The sequence below is a fragment of the Trichechus manatus genome, unplaced genomic scaffold, assembly GCF_000243295.1.
Source record: "Trichechus manatus latirostris isolate Lorelei unplaced genomic scaffold, TriManLat1.0 scaffold00073, whole genome shotgun sequence".
Classification (NCBI taxonomy): Eukaryota; Metazoa; Chordata; class Mammalia; order Sirenia; family Trichechidae; genus Trichechus; species Trichechus manatus.
Genome location: NW_004444009.1, coordinates 9,559,697 through 9,571,896, shown reverse-complemented (window position 1 = coordinate 9,571,896; position 12,200 = coordinate 9,559,697). Strand labels below are relative to the sequence as shown.

General features: G+C 39.7%; 1 protein-coding gene and 1 pseudogene across 1 annotated transcript in view; one reads left to right on the top strand and one right to left on the bottom strand.

Annotated features, from left to right (window-relative positions):
• The window catches only part of TRIM33 (tripartite motif containing 33), a 71,125-nt gene that overhangs the window by 44,319 nt on the left and 14,606 nt on the right, over positions 1 to 12,200 (bottom strand). The gene's annotated exons all lie outside the window — the stretch shown is intronic.
• On the top strand, positions 5,256 to 10,586 carry LOC105756488 (40S ribosomal protein S3-like; annotated as a pseudogene).

The window sequence follows — 12,200 nt, the reverse complement described above, 5'->3', positions numbered from 1 at the left end:
GTCTTGGTTAAGGCAAAGAGAAGAGGAAAGGTTATGAGAAGCTGCACACATAAAGAAAAGTTGGGCTAGATAAAGGGAAGTTTGCTGAGTGGTAGGGTTCAAGAGGTAAAGGAAGAATGGAGAGCAGGAGAAGCAGAAGTGTAGAGCAAATATGGGGATCAGCGCTACAAAGAACAGCTTCCCACTGAGGCTTTTGTGTACTAAGAATTTTTTTTAAAGCAAAATTCTTTTAAAAAATCTGTCCATAATGTGAAGTCTAAACAAAACCTGCTGTCATCTAGTTGACTCCAACTCATAGTGACTCTATAGGGCAGAGGAGAACTGTCCCAGAGGGTTTCCAAGGAGTTGCTGGTAGATTTTAACCACTATGCCATTTGGTTTAATGTTAAGTCAAGCACATTATAAATTGTACAAGATACTGATTAAAAGCACAAAAAGTGCATAGGTGTTTTAATTTAAAAGACAAATTTTAAAAAGTTCTACTGTTGCTAAGGGCACCCAGAGACTGTTCCTTCACTGAAGAGCACATTTCATTTATTCCATATATCATGATTTCCCTACTTTCAAAATTAAATTTTACTATGTTAAATCTGTAAAAATAAAGTAGACGAGAATACTACGCTACGACTTTCACTTAAAGAACATTAAACTGTGAGAAAAAAGGCCTTCTAAAGCAAAGTTTGATTATGTCAGCAAACAGGAGGTACCTGGTAGGAAGTTCAATGATCATAATTCATAAAATCTACCTTGCACAGATTTCTCTTCTCACTGACAAATAAACATGTTTTAGAATCCTTTTTCTAGAAATACCTTGTTGCATTCATGTGAACAACAAGTAAGCAAAAATACACTATTTTCCTACACCTGGGTAAAAATATTTGTCATTTTCACCCCTTATACATAAAGATTGAGACCTGGACTGGATGTTAAAAGATGAGTAAGTTTTTTCTAGAGAGACAAACTTGGGAGAAAAGTAAGGGCTTTCAAGGGAGGGAAACATATCTGAACGAACAAAAGTACAAAGTTCTGAAGCCACCTGTCATTTTTAGGACTAGGAAAAGAACATACAGGAATAGGAAGGTACCAGAAGCTAGAGAGTCCTGTACATTTTGCTGAGGTTGAACTTGGATAATAAATAATGGTGAATCATCAAAGGATTGACGGAGGTAGAGGAGTGGATAGATCGTATTTGTCTCTGTTGACTTGAACAACAAAGGAGCAATATGGAATTGTTTTTACAGCAAGCTACCTCTGATTCTCTTAGCTAACAAAATAAACTTATGTTTTCTCTTTTAACTATCAAAATTATAGAGTTGAAATACTTTAGAAATAGGGAAGAAGAGGAGCCAGTAAATAGCTTAAGTATAATTTTGATTAAATGTGTGAATACTGAAAAAATTCTTTAGATTTTAATCTTGCATATGAAGTAGTGATTCTTAACATGGGCTCCACAGTCACGAAGAGCTATTTCCAGTATTCCAAAATGTCTCAATAAAAATTATGTATAATTATGAGTTAGCACAGGCTAAGGAAAACTTTGAATTTTTGCCTAGTATAACAAAAACTCAGTATAATAACTTTAATACTACTGGTTATACAATTTTGATTAGAATTCATCAGGATGCTTGTATGCAGTTTTTTATTACTGAGAAATAAATTAGTATTTAATAGTCTGCCAAGAAGTTTTGCAAAATGTGTGCTTGTGAATAAATGATGGGAGAGAAATAATAAAAACCTTTTATATATATACATATGTATATATATAAAAGGTTGGCAATCACTGAGCTTATAACTTTTGAATGTACATTTAGGAGCTTATTAGATCCTGAGCTGTACAGATAGAGATGCTACTCTATTTGTCAAGTAAGTATAGTATTATTCTATACTTGTCAGTAAGTATAAACAACAACTGGTAGAATTTTACTCTGACACATCTAGGGAACTATATCATCTTAGTTTGTACCCAAACTGAATATCTACGGAAATATTTTTTTAAAGCTGATTATGAAGTTATTCTGAGTCAATTTTTTTTCCATTATTCATTTTCTAAAAATTAAGTAAAATTATCAGCATATACTACAGGTTGAAATCCACTGAACCTATCGTCCACCTTCAAAAATTCTACACTTATAGCCATGTTTATCTCTATGCCCCGCCCCCCCCAATCCTCTACATTACTTTGAAGGAAATCCCAAACATCAATCCATCCATAGCAAAAGCTAGCCTTTTTTCAGAGCTTACTATGTTTTCAGGCACTGTGCTAAGTATCTTATACAGATTCCCATTTAACCTTGAGAAACACTATGACACTGTTACTGTTACTAGCTTCACAATAATAGTTGGATGATTTCAACAACCTTCTGTGTCTTACTACTTCTTTAGTAAAATATAAACTGGTCTAAAAATTAAATTGGTTAAAACACACAAAGCACTTAGGAATAATAATGGTTCTTCTTAACAGTAATTTTAAACAACTTGCACTGTCACAAGCAAAGCCCCTTCATCCAAAACCTGTAACAACAATAACAACAACAAAAAGCCTACTCTACATACAAACACCTTCTGAGAGTGTTTTTGCAAAACTAAATTTAAAAAAAACACAGAGGCAATGTTCCTCTTTTAAGACTCCATATGGAGCGGAGACAACACAGCCACAAGAGATGATATACAGTTCAGGAAGAGTCACAAAGGGTAGGAATTCTGAGCAACAATGATAAGAATCTATAAGGGTGGAGAATTCTGGAAAGCTTGGGGAAGGCATTAGAATTCTCACAAATAAAACAGGAAACAAAAGCCATCTTTAACTAAATCTCAAAGGGCACAGTAACATCATTTGACATCTGAGTTATGTAAGACTTCACTACTAAAATGGGACATTAGTTTCTATTAGTATCTTCAACTTCACTAATTTTTTCTTCAGTAGTGTCTATAATGCAGTTAATATAATCCAAAATGAAACACAGAGAGAAAAAAAGGTTGAAAAAAAGAACAAAGAATCAGTGAGTTGGGGGATAACTTTAACCACCCTAATACATGTATAATTGGAGACCCCAAAGAAAAAAGGAGAGGAGATAAAATATATTTGAGGAAATTAAAATTATGAGTAAAAATTTTCCAAATTTAATGAAAACTATAAACCTACAGATCTAAGAAGCTCAACAATGCCTAACCAAAAGAAATATTAAGAAAACTATATTAAAGTACAGGCAGTCCACGGGTTATGAACAACTAACTTACCTACAATCCACAATTTTGAACCAACCTCCATAAAGCCTATTAAAAATTCGAGGTACATACAATGATTTGTAATAAAAAATGGGCACTACTTGTGATGCTTATCAAAACATTATTGTTATTATTACTATATTATTATGTTAGGGAGCACTGGTGGTGCAGTGGTTAAAGCACTCAATTGCTAACCAAAGGGTCAACAGTTTGAACATACCAGCCACTACATGGGAGAAAGATGTGGCAGTCTGCTTCTGTAAATATTTACAGCCTTCAAAACACTACAGAGCAGTTCTACCCTGTCCTATATGGTAGCGATGAGTCAGAACAGACTCGACATCAGAGGGTTTGGTTTTCGTTTATTATGTTAAAGATGTTTTAGTGTATCTGGAAGTATTTCTTTAATGTTTTTTATGCATACTGTCTTAGACTGGATTCTCTAAAGGAGCAAAACCAGTGAAGCATACATATACAGAGAGAGAGAGAGAAATATTTATGTCAAGGAAATGGCTCACAAGGTTGCAGAGGCTGGCAAGTTCCAAGAACGTGGATCAGACATTAGGATGAAGGCTTCTGCTAACTCACGCAGCTGCAGGGGCTGGCTGATGAATCCAAGATCGGCAGGTCAGATGGGCAGGCTGCTGGCTGAGAGGCTGCAGAGGCCAATGAATCCTGAGATCAGCTGGCAATAAGGCAGGATGCTGGTTCAAGTTCCAAGAACAGGAAGTCAGGTGATGATGAGCCAGACACAGGATCCAGAGCAAGCAAAACCAGTGAGCTTTGCCAGAACATCCATATATACTGGATGCAGGCCACACCCCCGAAGAAATCCCCCTTACAATTCACTGGCTGATAATATCAGATCACATCATAGAGATGATGACATCATTACATAACTGCCAAACTGCATCATTACATAACTGTGAGACTACGTCATTATATAACTGCCAAACTACATCATTACACAACTGCCGAACTACATTACATAACTGCCAAACGATTAAGAATTATGGCCCAGCCAAGTTAACACACAATCTTAATCATCACAGTCCATCCTCTTGTCAACTTACTACCTATACAAACAAACAAACAAAAAAACCCATTATCATCGAGTCAATTCCAACTCATAACAACCCTATAGGACAGAGTAGAACTGCCCCAGAGGGTTTCCAAGGAGTGCCTGGTGGATTCAAACTGCTGACCTTTCAGTCAGCAGTTGAACTCTTAACCACTACACCACCAGGGTTTCCACCACCTATATACATCTCCTTTAATCATACAAAATCTCTAAATAAAGACAATTACAAAGTCATACTTGGCCTAACATGATACAACATGCATACAACTGAAAACGCGCTAGCCCTGTTTACAGTTTATATTTTATGAGCGAAGAAAACAAAAATATCTGATGGACACATACAAGGAAAGAATACTCATAACAAGTACAAACCTCATTTCTGCAACTGGTCATGCAGTAGTGACTGGTGTTTAGAACTACCTTCTTCCACCATCCATTCTGTATTCCCTTTAACCTCAGAAAGGACCTCAGCTGGGTTGTAGTGCTTTGCCTAATGGGGTGGCCCTAACCTTCATTCCTGAAGGGTCTGGGCCATTAGTAATCATGTTGGAATTGCGTTGCTGTAGTTTTCTACTGACTCTCATCACAGGGCATGGTAGTACTAAGAGATGTCCTTAGAGATCCCCTATATTCCAGACATACTCTTCTTTACTTCTATTATATAATATCACTGCAAGTTCCCCTTGGTAATCAAGCTCAATTACATCAGCCAATAAAATAATTCCCTTCTTTGCCTGTTAATCCAGAGGCACAAGGAACCCAAAGTGGCCAGATGACATTCTTAACTTCTAGTTCAAAGGAATCAGTTTGTGTCTTCTGGTGGGAGTACTCCTCCCCTGAGAACAGAGCTTAAGGTCATAGAGACAAGAAGCAAAAATTCTGGAAGTTGGTCGCTAGGGGTAATAGTGAGTGCTGCCATTCCCATTTCCAACCCTTGATTCCTGGACTTATGAATCCTGGCTACGGGAGAAAAAAAGCACCATATTTGGATGCTGGTTTAGAGTATATACAGCCTGCTGGAGAATACTGCCCAAACCTGCAAGGTATTGTCACCTAGGTGGCACTGTAATTGGGTCTTCACAAGGCCATTCCATTGTTCTATCAAGCCAGCTGCTTCAGGATGATGGGGAACATGGTAAGACCAGTGAATTCCATCAGCATGGTCCTGTGGCCATACTTCATTTGCTGTGAAATGAGTTCTTTAATCCGAGTCGTTGCTGTGTAGGATACCATGATGTTGGAAAAGGCATTCTGTAAGTCCACAGACGGTAGTTTTGGCAGAAGCATTGTGCGTAGGGGAGGCAAATCTACATCCAGAGTGTCTATTCCAGTAAGAACATGATGTCCTGTCCATGCTGGAAGCAGTCCAATGTAATCAACCTGCCACCAGGTTGCTGGCTCATCACCACGAGGACTGGTGCCCTATCGAGGACTCAGTGTTGGTCTCTGCTGCTGGCAGACTGGGCACTTAGAAGTGGCTGTAGCCAAGTCTGCCTTGGTGAGTGGAAGTCCACATAGCTGAGCCCACGCATAACCTTCATCCTCGCAACCATGGCCACTTTGTTCATTAGCTTTTGAGCAATGAAAAGAATGGCTAGGGAAAGAGCGTGACTGGCTCCACAGAATACAACATCCTATTCACTTTGGTGTTAAAATACTCCTCTGATGAGGTCACCCTTTGGTGAGCATTCATATGAGACACAAATATTTTCACTTCCTTGTCCCATTCAGAGAGGTCTATCTACATACCTCTTCCCCATACCTCCATGACACCAATTTTCTAATTATAGTCCTTCCAAGTCCCTGACCATCCAGCTAAACCACTGGCCACAGCCCACAAATCAGTATACGGTAACACATCTGACCATTTCTATTTCCAAGTAAAGTGAACAACCAGGTGCACTGCTCGAAGTTGTGCCCACTGGGAAGATTTCCCTTAACCACTGTCCTTCAGGGAGGTCTCAGACAGGGGTTACAGTGGTGCTGCTCTCCACTTTCAAATGATGCCTGCATATTGCACAGAACCATGTTAAAACCAGGCGCAAGTTTTCTTTTTCAGTCAACTGATCATAAAGAACTCCCCATAAGGCCATAGGTGCAGACTGGGAGAGGGCAGGTAATGTGACAGGAGTGGAGACCATAGGCTTTTGGGTCACTTCTTCACATAAGTTACTTGTGCCTTCAGGTCCTGCTCAGGTCCGATTTCATGTATAGCACTTCCATTTAATGATGGAATGCAGCTGTGCATGTCCGACTTTATGGCTCTATGGGTCAGAAAACACCCAGTTCATGATGGGCAGCTCAGGTCGCATGGTGACTTGGTGGGCCATGCTTAAGTGTTCAGTCTCTCCTAAGGCCCAGTAATAAGCCAAAAGCTGTTTCTCAAACGGAGAGTAGTTATTGGCAAAGGATGGCAGGATTCTATTCCAAAATCCTAAGGGTCTGTTCTGTGATTCACGAACAAGGACCTGCCAAAGACTCTGAACAGGATCTCTATCTGTCACTGACACTTCAAGCACCATTGGATCAGCCAGATCATATGGTCCAAATGGCAGAGCAGCTTGCACAGCAGCCTGGACCTGTGTGCAGAACGTTCTCTTGATCTGGGCCCCACTTAAAACTAGCAGCTTTTTGAGTCACTTGATAAACAGGCCAGAGCAGCACACCCAAATGAGGGATACGTTGCCTCCAAAATCCAAAGACGCCCACCAGGCGTTGTGCCTCCTTTTTAATTGCAGAAGGCGCAAGATGCAACAACATATCCAACATATCCTTCACTCTAGAAATCTCTCTACATGCTCCACATCACTGGACACTCAGAAATTTCACTGAAGTGGAATGCACCTGTATTTCTATGGGATTAATTTCCCACCCTCCAGCACACAAATGTTTTACCAGTAAGTCCAGCTCACTGACACTTCTTATTTACAGGTCTAATCAGCACAATATAATCAATGTAATGAATCAGTGTGATGTCTTGTGGAAGGAAAAGGTGATCAAGGTCCCTGCGGACTAAATTACAACATAGGGCTGGAAAGATGATATACCCCTGAGGTAGGCCAATGAGGGTGCATTACTGGCCTTGCCAGCTGAAGGCAAACTGCTTCTGGTGTTCCTTAGAAACCAGAATTGAGAAAAAGGCATTGGCCAGAATAATAGCTGCATACCAGGTATCAGGAAATATATTAATTAGCTCAAGCAATGAAACCACATCTAGAACAGCAGCTGCAACTAGAGTCACCACCTGGTTAAGTTTACGATAATCCATGGTCATTCTCCAAATTCCTTCTGTTTTTTGCACCAGCTAAACAGGTGAATTGAATAGAGATGTTGTGGGGATCACCATTCCGGCATCCTTCAAGTCCTGATGGTGGCAGTAATCTCTGCAATCCCACCAGGAATGTGGTATTGCTTTGGGTATACTATTTTCCTAGGTAGAAGCAGTTCTAATGGCTTCCATTAGCTTTTCCTACCATAATAGCCCTCACTCCACATGTCAGGAAACCAATGTGGGGATTCTGCCAGTTGCTGAGTATGTCTATTCCAATTTTGCATTCTGGAACTGGGGAAATCACTACAAGATGGATTCAGGGGCCCACTGGGCCTTCTGTGAGACAGACTTGAGCTAATTCTCCATTAATAACCTAACCTCTGTATGCTTTACTCTGACTGGTGGGCCACAGTGACATTTTGGGTCTCCTGGAATTGATGTCAGTTCAGAGCCAGTGTCCAATAATCCTCAAAAAGTGTGATTATTTCCTATTCCCCAATGAACAGTCACCATCATAAAAAGCCATAGATCCCTTTGAAGAAGGCTGACAGATCAACAATATAAATTTTTGGTACTGCAATGGGGTGCTTCCTCTAGGGGACCTGGCCTCCCCATCATTCAAGGGCTTGTGGGTCTGTAAACTGGCTCAAGTCTGGGGTTTCACTGTGGGGCCCTGACTCTCTACTCTGGTGATTCAAGTTAGACTGCCATTCATTTGACCTAGAATTCTTCTGTTTGTACAGATCAAGTATGTATTTAGTGACTGGCCATCTATTTCACTCCTAGGGACACCATGACTAAATAGCCAACATCGAGTCCATACGAGTCAGACTATTCTGATTAGTGCTTTCACTCTGATATCCATTACGGTAACCACAACCACCCTGTCTTTGTCAATTAAGTGCCACCACTTGACCCCTGCCACAACAGGGTCCAGTCAGCCCCAATGTAGTTGGTGTCTTAATTCAGTTAGGACAGCTCCCACTGTCAAATATGACTTACATAAAATAGCAATCAAAGCAGTCTTCAAGGATGTTGGGTTTCTCTTGTTCTTCACCACTGTGGTAAAAGGTGTGTCCTCTGGGCACCCCATGTGTGGGGCCGTGAGTCTCACCTGATAAATCCACTCTAGAATGCCCACTTCCCTAAGCCTTTGGATACCTTCTTCTATAGTATAGCAAGGCAAGTCTGACACTTCAACTTGATTCAGTGTAGGCCACCGTGTAATCCATGCTTCAGTGAACCAACCAAATAAATTATATATTGGATGCAGGCCACACCCCCAAGGACTCTCCCCTTACAAGTGATTGGTTGATCAAATCAGATCACATCATGGAGGTGATTACATCATTATATAACTGCCAAATTACATTACATAACTGCCAAACCACTGAGAATCATGGCCCAGCCAAGTTGACAATCAACCTTAACCATCACATAGAAAGGTACACTATATACTAAGACAAACATTTGACTAACTGACGTTAGATACCAACTGTACCCCACTGTTCCGACTTACCTACAAATACGACTTAAAGACAGACTTAAGAACAGAACTCGTTCATAATATGGGGACTGCCTGTGTATCAGAGTCAATCTGTTGAAAACCAGTGATAACGAGAAAAATCTTAAAAGCTAGGAGAGGAAAAAAAGATATCTACAAAGGAAAAAAAGAACAGCAGACCTCTCACTGGAAATAATGCAAGCCACAAGACAGTGGAGTAAACATCTTTAAAGTAGTACAGAAAACTGTGAGCCTAGAATTATTTAACCAGCAAAAGTATTTTAAATAAGCAGATGAAAGTTCTATGAATGATATGTTCACTATTTTGACTGTGATGATGGTTTCACAGGTGCATACCTATGTCATCAGAAAGCAGAGATCCCAAAGTGCTATAATCTCTGTATAAAGGTATAATAAGAGTACCCTGCTCCTCTAATACCTCTAAGGGACAAAAGGAAAACTACAATCGTGTTGTGGAAGAGCAGAGGAGGGATTCCTTGGAGATGCAGCCACAAAGCACTCCATACGTGTATTTTTAGACCAAGTGCACCATCTAGGTGTCCAAAACAACTTCATTCTGGAAATTTCATGGTCTCAAACTCGTAGTGCTTCTATGCACCTGGCAAAAGGATATCCAATCCTCTACTGAGGAAAGCAGCTTAACTTTAGATGTAATTTGCCGAGAAAAACAAGTTCATAGTTAAAATTAACCATTCATGCTTTCCTTTCAGCAGAAAGTAAGTTCATAGTTAAAATTAACCATACATGCTCTCCTTTCAGCAGCGCGCAGCCGGCAAGATGACTATGCACATTACTAATAAGAGGAAGTTGTCAGTGATGCCATCTTCAAAGCTGAACTGAATGAGTTTCTCACACGGGAACTGGCTGAAGATGGTTGAAGTTCGAGTTACACCAATCAGAATAGAAATCATTATCCAAGCCACCAGAATACAGAATGCTCTTGGTGAGAAGGGCTAGTGAATACAGGAATTTTTCACTGTAGTTCAGAAGAGGTTTGGCTTCCCTGAGGGTAGTGTGGAGCTTTATGCTGAAAAGGTGGCTACAAGAGGTCTGTGTGCCATTGCCCAAGCAGAGTCTCTGCGTTACGAACTCCTAGGAGGGCTTGCCGTGCAGAGGGCCCACTACAGTGTGCTGTGGTTCATCATAGAAAGTTGACACAAGGGCTGCGAGATCGTGGTGTCTGGGAAACTCCAAGGACAGAGGGCTAAATCCATGAAATTTGTGCATGGCCTGATGATCCACAGTGGGGACGCCGTTAACTACTATGTTGACATGGCTGTGGGCCATGTGCTGCTCAGAATGGGTTGTACTGGCATCGAAGTGAAGATCATGCTGGCCTGGGACCCGAGTGGTAAGACTGGCCCTAAGAAGCCCCCACCTAACCATGTGAGCACTGTAGAACCCAAAGATAAGGTACTACTCACTACTCCAATCTCAGAACAGAAGAGCCACCTGCGATGCCCTAGCCAGTCCCCACTGTGTAATAGGGTCTCCTTGGCAACTGGATCTGGAGTGTGGATGTTGCTCTGTAGAGACCTTTAATAAAATCTTTTAAAAAGAAATAAAATAAAATAACCATACATATAAGAAAACATGGCTCCCTGAATAAGAATCAGAAACAGGGAAACATGTACTAACAGAGGCAAAATACCCATGTATACTATATTTAAAGAATGAAATATAAGCCAAAACATATTCAGGCAACTATTAAAAAGGTGGGGATCTGTTTGTTGATGGAATAGTTCTGTATCTTGATGTCAGTGGTAGCTACACAAATCTACACGTGATAAAATGGCACAGAACTATATGAACACATTCTATCAGTGTCAATTTCCTTTCTTAGGTTTTGTACTACGGTTATGTAAGCTATTAACTATTAGGGAAAACTGGGTGACGAGTACACAGGACTGCTCTGTACTTTTCTGGGGCAACTTCCTATAAATCTATAATTTTATATCTCAAAATAGAAAGCTTTAAAAGAAGAGGTCTGGTAAATTTTTAAAAGAGCAAAATGAAAGTTACTGAAAATAATTCAAATAACTAGAATTTAAAACACTATGGACGGGTTTTAATGACAGCTTAGACAAATGAAGAGAATATTCGTGAACTGAGCTTGGTCAGAGAAATCGTCTCTCTGTTTTGCATTCTGAATTTTAAAAATGGGAAATACAGAAGTTAAGGGATATGGAGCATGGAATAAAGAAATCTAACATACACATCTAACTGGAGTTCCAGAAGCAGAGAAAGAAAGAATGCAACCGAAGCAATATTTGGCAAGATTACGGATTGAAACACACAATCCATAAATTGAAAAGAAAAAAAGAGGTAAGCTTACAAATAATCAGAAAACAAAGGATACCTTCAAGAGAGTAACAGAAAGTCTGTTGGCCTCTTAAGGGCAAAAAGGTAATGTGCTAACACAGCAGCAAGTAACTGGCAACCTATACATAAAATGCTATATGCAGCAAAAATAGCTTTCAAGAATGAAGGCAAAATAAAGATATTTATAGACAAACAAAAATCATTACCAGTAGACTTGCACTAAGGAGATTCATAAAAAATAAACATCAGGCAATGACAGTGAATCAAGATGGAATGTGAGACGCAAGAATTAAAAAAAAGAATAGAGAAAGTGGTGTACAAGAGTCGGGTAAACCTAAAACACTGACTACATATATACACTATTTGGCAGGGTAAGAAAATAGAAAGAATTAAAATGTACAATAATTACAGGGGGAAGGAAAGGGAAAAATGAAGTTTTTAAGAGGTCTAATATTACTAGGCAGTGGACAATGATATTGATTAAATTTAGACTTTGATAAATGTACACACTGCAGTTTCAAGGTAAAGAACTAGGTCAAAAGAAACAACGTATAACTTTGAAACTAGTAAAACGGGGGAAGATGGAATTATGAAAATCAGACAATCCAAAACAAAAAGAGATTTAAACAAGAGGAAAATAAACTAAAAGGAGCAAGAAAATGAGAAATCATTAAGTGAAATGGTAGATTTAAACTAAAATATTTGAGTAAATTAAATTAAAGTCACCACTTTCGGCTGCTAACCTAAAGGCTGGTGGTTCAAGCGCGCGCGCACGC